The following is a 12900-nucleotide window of genomic DNA, read 5'->3' on the forward strand; positions in this document are numbered from 1 at the left end:
TGGCAGTTTCACCCTGTGACATAAAAAACTGACTGTGTCAACAAAACTATATAATTAGTTTCTTATGATTTTATGATACTTTCCAAAATATCTTCAGTTAACCAAAAAATAAGATGGATTTGCACAGCGGGCAAATTGTTATTAAAAGGATTATGAGATTTTATCTATGCTGAGCATTTGCCACAAGCCATTTAGTTGTGAAATTGAGAACGATCAGAAATGTGTTTTCATTTAAAGCCATTTAGATAACTCTTTGTTTCTTCTCGACTCAGTTTCCTTTTTTAAAATTGTATCTTCACTGAATTCTGAATCAAGAATTGGATTGAGGGGGCAGGTTATTACTCCAAGGAAAATTTTGCCCAGTCTATTGCTAATGGCTTTCATAAAGGCATATGCTCTAGAGAAGTAGCAAGTCAGCGGTTTAAGGGAATCTGACGTAGAAGTGCCAGAAATTGTAAGCTATTTAATTACCATTGCCATCAGAATATTTCCTGCTAAAAACAAGCTTTCCAATACTCAAGTTGTATATTTAAAATATTGAAGTTCTTATAATTCTGCCATTTCAGAAGTGTTTGCTTACTCTCTGCTTTAACAAACAGGTAAGCTTGTCAACCTTTTAATAATTACTTTAGTAAGAAATGAGCTCTTTAATAATTACTTTAGTAAGAAATATGCCTATGTCAACTAAATACAAAGATGTGATGTTTATACACTTGAAGGAAGTATTTTAATGGGTGTTTTAGAAGTTTATGCTCTGCATTATTCTTTCAACTACATTTTAATTAGGTTGCTGTTTATTTGAGTGACTGTTTCCTAGATATAATAGTAGTCTTGTAGCTGTAGAGTTCAAATTCAAACATCAGTTGTGAAGGCTTAGTAGGTTAGCACCCTTTAGTCCAAAAAAGAGACAACTGGAGAGAGTAGAAAGAAGGTCTAAAAAAAATTACATTAGTTTGGAGGGAGTTAATAGCCATTGTCTCATTGAGTACAATGAAGGGACGGTCACTCAGAAGTAGCAAGAAGCTTATTTAAGACAAACAAAAATATTCTTTACCAAGATAAGCTATAGCACTTCTGAGAATCTGAGCTAATTTACATATTGAGGAGTAATGGTTTTAATATAGAAGGAGGTAGATTCAGATTAGACAACAGGAAAAAATTTTTTACAATGAGGGTGGTTGAGCACTGGCACAAGTTGCCCAGGGAGGTGACAGATGCCCCATCCCTGGAAACATTCCAGGCCAGGCTGGATGGGGCTCTGAGCAACCTGATCTAGTTGGAGATGTCCCTGCTCCTTGCAGGGGGGTTGGACTGGATGGGCTTTAAAGGTCCCTTCCAACCCAAACTATTCTATGATTCAGTAGGCTACTAGTCCATCTTCTGATGTGTAAAATATTGTTCTCTGTATCTAGAAGCAGAATTGGTAAATAGTGGAGAAGTAGACTTTAGAGCCCTCTGGAAGACAGCCACTCCTAAGCTGGCATAGGAGATGAGTTTTCTAGGTTTTTCTGGTTTTAACTACAGAACTGTATTTTACCTTGTAATGTATTTTAGTATGCTTTATACATTAATGTTGTGGTTTTTTACAAATGTATTGTACAACTTTCACCTATATAGCAAATGAAGACTTGGAGCCTAACACAATAACTTCCTGATTGTCCACATTTCTTTGTCTAAGATTCAAAATTCCTGTTCTTTTGCAATCATTGTCTGATACTGGCCAGTGTCGGAGGCAGGACTGAGCTAATCATAGGCATAATCAAGCTAATATAACAATTCTTATCTTTCTAGCTTCTTGCTCAGTATAGTAAAAATATCATCAGAAAGGCCTAATTTTGAGGTCTTTGCTCAAGTAGATAACTTAATCCTTTGTGTATAAAATAGCAGTTGAACAGTATTTAAGTCCTAAGAAATGTAAAATAAAAATTGCTAAAACATTGATCACCCGGAATAGATCAAGATAGCATAAGGAAAGAGAACAAATCCAGTAGTCTTTGGAAAGCTACTATGCATCATCCTCTTTCTTTTTTCAATTCTGAAATCTATATGCAAATGTATTAGACATAAGCGGTATGTTTTTGTATGAGATTGATGTAGCTTTCTTTGCATCACTTTGCCTAATTCTGATCTCTGCGATTATATGATGGAAAAGAGATAACAACACGAAAGATACCAAGGTTAATTTAATTTCTTCAGTTTTACTAACCAGAGCTCACAAATGTCAACAACTGAGAATGCAAAACTGTTGCAGTTCTTAAGCTTGATGAATTTGTGGGTGAAGGCAAATGTGTATTCAGTATAGCATCTGACATCAGGATGAAATGTAGCAGCAAAACTACAGACCTAAGGATGAAATTAGAAATGCCAAAGTTCTGCTTAGGTTATGACACTGAGTAGTTCTAGCTTTTAAAATCATTTTTACAATGAAATTTTTTTGAAGTTTGATTAGCAACTGCAGTGGCTGTGTTGCACTCAAGGCACTCAGTCTAGCTTGAAACGGACCTGTGAGTAACTATTGCTGGGGAAAACATTTCTACAGTACTTTGTAAAATTTTACTGTAGTATGCAGTAGTTTTACTGCTCTGCTTTCCTGTGCTCATGATACTTGTCACCATCTTTGCAATTATGTCGAGTGTTGTCACATGGAAACGAGTTTAAAAGTTTTCCCAAACCTCGGAAATTAAAGGCTAGTGACCATGATGTAGCAGTTTAAGCCAGTCGTACTTTTTGGTTTGTGGCATCTGTGAAGCAAGCAGCTAGCAAGACAGTGTTCTAAATTCTTAATTTCTTGCTGTTGTTTAAGCTTTATTTTTCTAATTCTGAATTTACTGCCTGTCTGTATAATAACAGTTCACACTTTGCATAGTAAAACACTACAATTACAATTATTGTGATGTTTTTTAAAAGCAAAAAATGTTTACTCTTAATTTATCAAGTTAGGAGAGTAATTTCAGAGATGAATGTGGCCCAAAATATCTTTGCTAACTAGTGTATTTTGATCTTCTAATTTAAGCAATAAAGAGTGAAACTGAGACCACAGAGGAGTCTACCATTAGTTTAAGGAGAAGCAAGCCTTGCAATTCAAGCCTTCTGCTACAGATAGAGCTGTCATTCAGATCAATTATGAGATCTTTAATTTGGACTCTGCAGTCACTTTTATATAATTATGTTTTCTTTGAACTGCATTGATGTGGGTCACTAGCAAGCATTGAAAAACAAATCTGAAATCTGAGATGCTGTGGTTACAAAGAAAACAGAGAGAGCTGCGGTCATGACAGTGTATTTTCTGTCTCCCTTGATCTCCTGGGAAACCATAACAAATGGACAGAGAGCTTTCAGCTTCTGAAGCAAGAGGAAAGAAGAATCATCCTTCAAGGAGCAATGAGAAATGAGGAAACTGCACTGTTTAGGCCATTAAGCTTTCCGTTAATACTCAGTCAACTTCCAGGTTTATGTGTTTCAGAAACAGTTACAGCAGAAGACTGTCAATATTCAGACAAGCAGAAGAAAGCTTACAAATATGCCTCTTGTTCTAATGTTGCAGAACCATCATATTTCTCAGATTTATGTACCACATGTTCTGTCTTTCCAACAGTATTCATTTATTGGTGAACTTCCAATTGGAATCTTTCTCAGAAGTAAGTCTCAAGAAGGTGCTCATTTATTGATAGTCATTCCAATTATCTTTCCAGAAAATACAACTGTTTAATGTAGTCTTAACTCTCAGGTCAGTTCGTTTGATGTGATAATTTCAGACTTGATCCCAGGTGAATTAATTATTTTCTTTTTAGTTGAAACAGTTAGAAAGTTGTGCAAAGGACATGAGTGTGGTTGTGTTTAAGGTCCTGTGCTTTACTTTTGTAACAACCAAAAGATCCATTATCAAAACTCAAGTCTTCCCCTGCTGAGGCTGCTTCACCAGCATAAGATAATGAAGATAGTCTTAGAAAAACATAGGACAAATCTCTTTGTGGAAAGTTATTTATTTATTTCTGTTTATAACATCAGAATGCTTACCTTCTGTCTGTCTTGCAGAAGCGATACAGAAAGGTTGTCTGAGATGTGATGCTCTAACATTCCCTGGAAAAAGTATGGCTTCTTTAGTTTTCTGTGGTTGTTGTCTAGATTTACGTCAGGAAGCACTCCTAGAAATTACTTTTTCCTACAGTAAAGGATATAGCTCATCTAGTATTTGGTATTTGCATGTTTTGTCTCTATCTTACCTAGACAACATAAACATTTTATGATTCTTTTTTTTTTTTGCTGTGGCACACCTAGGCCAGCAGGAGGGAGATGATGTTGTTCTTTGTGCAGGTACTGAAAAAAAAATGCAAATAAAGGAGTTCTTGTAACGTAACTAAGTAATTTGCTGAAATAGATTCTAAAATACCTTTAGGAATTTAAACCATCTCTAACTCTGAAGTATCTGAGAGCATAGGCCACAGCAAAGGATTGTGTGTGTTATTCTGTTCTTACATTGAAGGAAGGAAGAAATACAGATTATTTACCTACCACCACAAAATTAGCAAAAATCACTCAGCGTACACAAGAGATTGGAGTAAGTGTTGCTGATTCTAGAGGCATTGCGCACGCAGCTTTACGAAAGTCTTTGTTTTAACTGTTGTAAAGCACATGAGCATTAGTGCAGTAATTTGGTAAGGGTTGAGGAGATGAATCGTTTGAAATGCAGAGGTTGCTATGCAGTGGGAAGTCCCTTCATCCATCAGAATGTGAAAACATATGGTATGAAATGACAGCTTATATTAAGGAAAGCGTTTTCTAATACTTGATGTTCTAAGGACGTTTTTAGAAAGCTTAAACCTTTCTAGTTTCAATTCCTTTCTCACCTAGCTGAAAACATGGTCCTGATGAGCAAGGAATAGCTTATGTTCCTTTATCAGGGTGCTTTTTGACTGATTGGCATTATATATATTACAATTATTTTTTGTATTATTACTTATTTCTGGGGTGAGCTACAGAAACTGCCCAACAGAACTACAGAAACTTAGGACCGAGACTGACCGATCCTCTATCACAGGGCTTTTAGCAAAAGCCATTCAATTGTAGTCTGAAGATGAAGTGCAATGAATCTCTCTTCAGGTAAAAATCCCACTTTGCAGAAATGCTACAGGTTCTGGGGACTATACAAGTTACAACCTAAATAAGTGATGATTTTCTTACTAAAAAAAAGTTTTTTCCTCTTCAGAGTTTTCTCCCAGAATGTTTTTATTTGTCTGTGATAAAGGGAATGGCACCTAGGAGCTCAGCAACAGGAAGCCTCCAGGGCTGATGTTGTTCCCCAAAAGCTCCGAAGTTTTGCTGGACTATAAATTCCATAAGCATTCTTAGTTCACATTTGGCTTCTTTGTGGACAGGTAATAATTTATATCAGACATATATGAATACATGTTGAAATTGCTTTGCAAAAAGTAAAATTACTTCGCTGCATTGAATAACACCACCGCACTGTAGACCAAATAGTACTTCATCTATTTAACGGTGACATTTTCCTCCCTATTTTTGTACGTGGTCAAAATCTGTTAAAAATTACAAGGTTTCTTCTGCATCTGCTTATGCTTTCAGAATCATCAAGTGTCTGTATATCACCTCAGACAGATTTTTTTCTTCCTCGCCTATTTTTTCTGTCTTTCTCTCAGCTTACTCCTCTGTCTCTTCTTCATCTTTCAAAATTGTCAATAGCTACTTTGTAGTTATGTGTTTGCATTTTAAAAGTTCTTAATTTGTGAAGTGAGACAGATAAATCTGTAAATATTTTGCATTAATAACACATTTTAAATGTGTTGACTTCTAAGAGAAGTATTTTTATTTCCAAAAATACTTTAAAATTATAAAATACTACAAAAATAAAACAATTGTATTCCAAAACAAATTTATTTTTAAATTAAATTTACATTTATATATATATTTATCTAAATAAAATTAATTTCTACTACTTAAAAAAACAGTAAATCTAGGTGTACTTCAGAAGTAAACGTACTTTAAACATAGGTATATAGTATTTAACTTGGAAAATATGCTTTAGAGAGTCTCGTAGAGTACTCCTGCTAAATACTGATACTCAGAGTGTTTTAACTCTACAGGATAGCATTACATCTAACATGTCAGTGTTCTTACCATAATTCAGAATTTCTGATCCTAGGCTCTTTTAAAATAAACTCAATAGTTTAGTAGGGTGCATGTATCAAAAGTTACAGCATTCACATGTTGCCTGGTTTGCAAGTCAGAAGTAGAATGATTTTATATGGCTAGTTTGGGCTGTAATTTTTGTAGGATTGCTGATGTCAGTCTTGGAAATTTAGCCCGGCAAGTAACGTTCCTGATCTGAGGTGCTTATGAATAACTCAGTGGGACTTGGTTAATGGAGAGTTTGGAAAACTTCGCTTTACTGCTGCGCGTAGGTTTTGGAAACTGGTTCATTCTTGTGAGATTTGAGGGAGGAATGGGGAGAGAATATAAAAAAAATATATATCTGTAGTTAATCTAGAAACCATGTAAAAGTGGGTAAACTTGCCTACAGTGCACTGATGAGCATATAGCATTGCTTCACTGTGTTAATTGTCCATCTTGTTAAATAATACTGAATTATTGTTGGCATATATGGCCACAGTAATCTAGTTAAAATTCTTTCTTAACAGATTTGAGTTATTTGGTTTTAATATTTGCAGTCTGGTTATGGGTAAAGTAGATATGTAATCTCAGAAAGAATCTGGTGCTACAGGTTCTGACAACTGTGTTCAGTAGATTTAGAGGGGGGGGAAAAGAGGCAAAGAATGTCTAAATGTGTTTAGATGCTGAGTATTTCTGTATGCCTTCCAATGGGTCGATTACTTGTATTTGGGGTATTGAGAACATAAGGTTATTAAAAGTGCCTATGTCAGTAACTGATTTCTGTTGTACAAGTAATGGATCTCGTGTGTGGGAAGAAATAATTTAGTACCTAAAAAAATGGATATATTTTTAAATCTTTCTGCATCCTACCCTAAAGAGTATGCCATGAAGAGCTGTGAATTTAGCTTCAGTACCTGATTGATTCATTCTAGCTGAAAACTGAGCTGGATGCTCAGAATTAATTTATGCAGGAATCTCACTGCTTCCCAAGTGAAATTATTCAGAAGGAGATTTCATTACTTTGCTGTTTTCTTCACAGACTGTTGCTGATTAACTAGAGCTTTAAGATTTTCTTTGTCTGATGAAGCTATTTTTGCTTCTTCAAAGTAAAACCTGCTGAGATGGAGTGGCAAAGGCACTGATGATATAAATGGCACACTGAGTCAGCTCTTACCTCAATCAGCTTTAAATAAACATTTGTTTCAAATGGTGAAACAATTAATGTAAACACAAAGTATCAAATACAGCTCTGGAATGAGCCAGTGCCTGTCTACTGACTCCAATTGGTTTATGCCAGTGTTGAATATGAGCACAATTATGTCTCCCTCATAACTGGTAAGGTTTTCAAATGAACTTCCCTTCAGACAGTCATTGGTGGAAGATGACCTAACAATAGGAGAAGGGATAAAATAACTGTATATGAAAAATGAATCAAGAGCTCAGAGTTGGGCAGGGACCATCGGAAACCGAAATAATTTTACCATGCTAAAACCTGTTTCTTAGGAAGAGTGATGAAACGATGAGTACTGTTCTGGCATACTGGTTTAGCTAATATGAAGTTTTAATAGAAGACATTTTGAGAGGGGAATTCTGCAAAGGCAGCTCAATATAAGAGGTGGAGGATTGTGCTCCGTATTCTATATACTGTGATGGATTGAAAGTTTCCACAAGTTTAGAAGTTGGGTTTTGGTTTTTTTTTTTAAGAGAATGTGTAACGCTTTATTAATCACAGGCTGGCCTGACCCTCTGTAATCAAATAGGCTTCATACTCTTACTGTGCTTTTCTTGACTCCTTAGATCTTCAAAATTTAGCCATCTCTCATCTACATAGACAATTGTTTAAAGCCTAGCTTCAATATCCTCTTTCAACTGTGAATGATTTTAAAATTTCAAATAGGGGAAAAAAAGTACCCAGAAATAGAACCACGAGTTTGAAGTGTCTTAAACATTGCGGTGCTAGTGACTTCAGTAATAGATGCTTCAGTACTATTTAATGATTCTTACTTTACAAAAATGAACATTACACTTCAGTATGGAGTTTCAACCCAAATAGCCCTTTTTCATCAGCAGAAAGATGTTGAACACTAATATTTTTTTGCTTCTATGCAAGAGGCAAAGCTGGAGTTCTGCATTACTTTTGGCACAGAGCCCTTAAATTCAGTCACTGCTAAGTGGTAGTGTTTATTAAGTAGAAAAACCTAGCCAGAGCTGTGTCCGCTATGATCTTTTCCAGTCTCCCAGTTGATCTGTTTCAGATGTAAGGCATGCCAATTTGGGAAAAGAGCTATTTCTGTAAAAAAAAAAAACCAAAAAACCACAAAATAAGATTCTTTTGAAAAAAAAACCCAAGAATGGTTTGGTTTTTTTTTTTAAAAAAAAATACAGTACTTTTACTATCCCACTGGCTGTCCAGTTAGGCACCTTGTTATTACTGCTGTGTGGAGAGTAAAAGTGATAGTTCCTTTCTTTTCTGTAACAGATGACTCATTTATGTATACCAGATCAGAAAAATGTGCACAAAGGGTGCGGAGTTGATTTTTTTTTTCTTTGCCCTTGGGTTTTAATATATGTCATTAAGATATACCAGAAAAAGATTTAGGTGTATAAATGAGAGGAGGTTTCCAGATTAGCTCAGCAAATTTGGATTCTGGACTAGTCAGAGAAGCATTTTCACAGGAAAGACTTGACATTTCTGTGGAAAGTAATGTGAATGTTGTCAGCCACTGTTTGAAACAGCTTCATTTTCCTCAGTCCATCCTATATGCGGTATGCTCCAGGCAGAAATGTTTGGCTATATGAATCTTGGAATAAATGGGATAAGTTGGAGGTAGTATTTTAAAACATAGGATTTAATGTTTTTCCTCCCTGTCTACTGCTAAACTGTTCAGTGTGTCGTCACACAATTTTCGCAATAGTCCTTCCCAGCAATCACTTCACTACAGCTGAACAGTTTCTTGTCACTTAACTCGTGACATATGGCTAACCAACTACTCCACAGTGAAGACTGAATTGCTTGCTTGACCTGTAGTTCCTTATTAAAGGCAGACACATGTCTAGAAAATATAAATTTTATCTATAACAAAGTGTCCTGAAGCCTGAATGCAAAGCCAAATAAATATATTTAAAATTATAACAGGAAGATGCTAACTTGTTGACTGTACCAGTACAGTGAAAACCTAATTGAAAGATGAGCTTGTCGTGCTATTTGTAATAATAAGGTATATTTTGAATCCTTCATCAAAATAGTACTGTTTCATTTTGCAAGGCTAGGTAAGGGAACTGAAGTTTTGCATATTTAGTACAAATATCACTGAGTTTTAAAATTTTTTAAAATGGAAAATTATTACTTATTCTCTATATCCCAAGACATGGCTGTATAAATTGAGGTTGCAGGGCTTGAATCTCATTTTGTATAGAGGGCTTTTACAAACAAGGCCCTGTAAATTCAAGGATGGTTCAGTCATGGAATTAGAGTAAGAATATATTTATAAAAGATTAATATTGAATTATGTACACCAGAAATACTGTCTTCATTGTTCTGCTTAATGTGATGAACATATACATTAGCTTTCTCTATCCTGAATTATCTACAGTATGTGATATACCTTCATTGCCACACTTCTTTTGTTTTCAGTGACATTTTTCCTTCTTTCATTAAGTTTTATCTCTAGTCATAAAAGATAATCTATATTTAATATGACTGTATCCAGCCAGGGGATTAAAAATCTATAAATATTTTTACTCCAACATGTGCCTGCAGGCTTGTATTTCATTGCATTCACTGTCAGAGCAGAGAAGGATGTGGTCAGGAGGAAAGTGGCTAGTCTTTTGATCAGACAGAATATTACCTGAAACATTTTAAGAGCTGATGGGGAAAGGTTTCTTCCCAGAGCAAATTTGCTTTGCTGAAGAAGGCAGCCTGCATTAAGATGTTGTTAATAAATAATATCCTGTCTCTCACGCCCCTCTCTAATAGCTGTACATATATCTTGAGGGAGAGTGGTTTGGACGCGTTCCATATTAGTGTCTAAAAAGTTCTATTAGGTGTACTGTGAGCTCTAGAAATGTACTTATAGAACAGAAATGAGTGAAGGATATATAGACTATTTATCTCCCATTGAACTGTGTGTTGAGAAATTAATGGTTACTAAGTGCCTATACTCTGCACTGGTGAGGTCGTGCCTGGTGTACTGTGTCCAGTTCTGGGCTGCACACTACAAGAGAGAGGTGACTGGAGAGAGTCCAGCAAACAGCCATGAAGATGGTTAAGTGACTGAAGCATCTCTCTTGCAAGGCAAGGCAGAGAGACTGGGACTGTTCAGCCTACAAGAGAGAGGGCTCTGGGGGAACCTCATTGATGTGCATAAATCTCTGAAGGGAGGGTGTAAAGAAGACACAACCAGCCTCTTTTCCATGGTGCCCAGTGACAAGACAGGAGGCAGTGGGTGCAAAGTGAAACACAGGAGAGTCTAACTGAACATAAGGAAACACTTTTTTTTTTTTTTTTCTTTCCTCGTTTTAAATCTCTTACTGTGCAGGTGATTGAGCACTGGAACAAGTTATCCAGAGGTGGAGTCTCCAACCATGGAGGTGCTCAAAAGCTGTCTGGACACAGTCCTGGGCAGCCAACTCTAGGTGACCCTGCTTGAGCAGGAGGGTTGGACAAGATAACCTGCAGAGGTCCCTTCCAATTTCAACCATTCACTAATTTTGTGGCCAAAAGGTTTATCTTTGCACTCTCCGTTAGAGTTGTTGCAGGTATTGTTGCATGCTCAGTTAAGCTAATAGAATGTCAGCTTCAATATATCAGGCATCCTCATTTCATTATCTGGTAAGACTTCTGCATGTTGTCTGTGCTAGTGGCAACATGTCTCACTGAGCTTTATGATGCACAGGGGACAGAAATTCAGGATAGGAACTGTACAGAAGTGCCTACTGCAGGAATGCTGTAATCCTGATTAAGTTCTTTGTGAATACTTCCAGTAAAAGTTTTATTGTAAAAATAAATAAATAAATTTACCTGAGACTGAAGTTCTACATCTCCTGCAACAAATGTGTACTCGTTATTTAGCGGATTCTGCCTTTTCTGCCTTTCATGATGCCCAAATTTTACTTTCCATACCACGTAGGTTTGTCAGTAGAATTCTGAAAATATTGACTATAATTGAGGCAGCTGTAAACAAGCAGAAAATAATGTTTGGCCTTGTGAAACCTGAGTTTAGAGATGTAAAATATAATTTTGGTGCAATTACATTGATGGTGTGAAAAAATGTCCATTTACGTTTTGAGGTGTAAACTGATTGTATAAACAGGTATACTTGCATCTTAATAACTTTTTGTTATCTTAATGGAAAAGATCCAAATACTCTGCTTTTATCTTTCTGCTTGAATATCTGTAAGGTTCCTTTTTATAGTTTACTATGTACAGTAAGTTTTAATGTTTGTTCACTAAACATATTAATGACTAAAATTCTGGAAGAAAGACTTGAAATAAGGAATACATTTTTTTATGAATCTTGCTGAAAATATATGTCCGTATAGACGGCTGGTTTTTTTAGAAATTCAGTGCAGGTAAGATACAAAGGATGCTGCTCTGAAGAACTGGATTGATTTACAATAATATAAACTTGAAACAACCTGGTAATTCTGTGCATTATCTTGCTTAGTGAAATAAATTGTTAACCCCTTGTTCTTCCTACCCGACCCTCAAAAAAATCCTTAGATACATTTGCAAAATGTTACATTTTATTTATGCTGTAGGCCTATGAAAATCAATCACCCTATTCATATAAGTGCAATTTTCTGGATCGGTTTCCAGTTATTGGCAGATTACTACAGTAGCTCTGCTGAAGTCACAGGTGATTGCTCCTGGTTGCTTACTTAGTGATAAAGCGTAGATACGGTGTTAACCAAAGCTCATCTACTGCTAACATTGATAGGAGGATAAATGAGGAAAGATAACAGCTTAAAAGAAGGTGTCACAGATATAAGGGCAGGAGCAGTGCTGTTGTAGCAGATCCCACATAAAAGGCTAGCAGTTTTTCCGGATGGCCAGATGAGTTTGATACATGTGAGGCTATTTCTGTTTGTTGTTGTGTTCCCTACCATGCCAAGTATAGTGAAATACAATGAAAGCGCAAAAGCTATCATGAAAATTAGCAGCTGCCTACAAAAGGCACCTGTAAAAAAGCAAGCAAGCTGATTTTCTTATGTATGCAAAATCTGTCTGGATTTCACAAAGAACTGGATCTTTCCCACTATTGTGTGCGTCGTCTGTGAAGGCTTACTCTGGAGTCCCAAGAAGGTTCAAGAAAGAATTAAGAAAGAATTCAAGCAGTCACTATTCATTAAGTAACCTATGTGTAAATACCATAAACTTGGTGAATAGTACTTTGAATGATAATGATGTTTACTTTTTTTTTTTACCTTTTTTTTTTTCTTTCCCAGTCAGGACTTTAAATCATTACTCTATGCTGGTATGAGCATAAAAGACAGTAGTGTGTAACAGTTCTCCCCCACGTTTCAGGAGGGAACCAATAACATATGTCAGGGTAATCTCTCTAAACTTGCATATTTAATTAACACTATGAAAGACAAAGATTCTCTCACCTGCTTTCCTGAAATGAGCTATAGAAGTATTTGGCATTGAATTTCTTCCAGGTGGTTTGTCTTTGAGTTCCTTCAACCTTGTATGATTTTATAGTACCTTAATAAAACCCCTATAACTACACAGATTACTTGTCTTGAAATGTGTTTTTATATGCTTCAGTT

This window comes from Chlamydotis macqueenii, chromosome 13 (assembly GCF_036417535.1).
Source record: "Chlamydotis macqueenii isolate bChlMac1 chromosome 13, bChlMac1.mat, whole genome shotgun sequence".
In the NCBI taxonomy this organism is placed as follows: Eukaryota; Metazoa; Chordata; class Aves; order Otidiformes; family Otididae; genus Chlamydotis; species Chlamydotis macqueenii.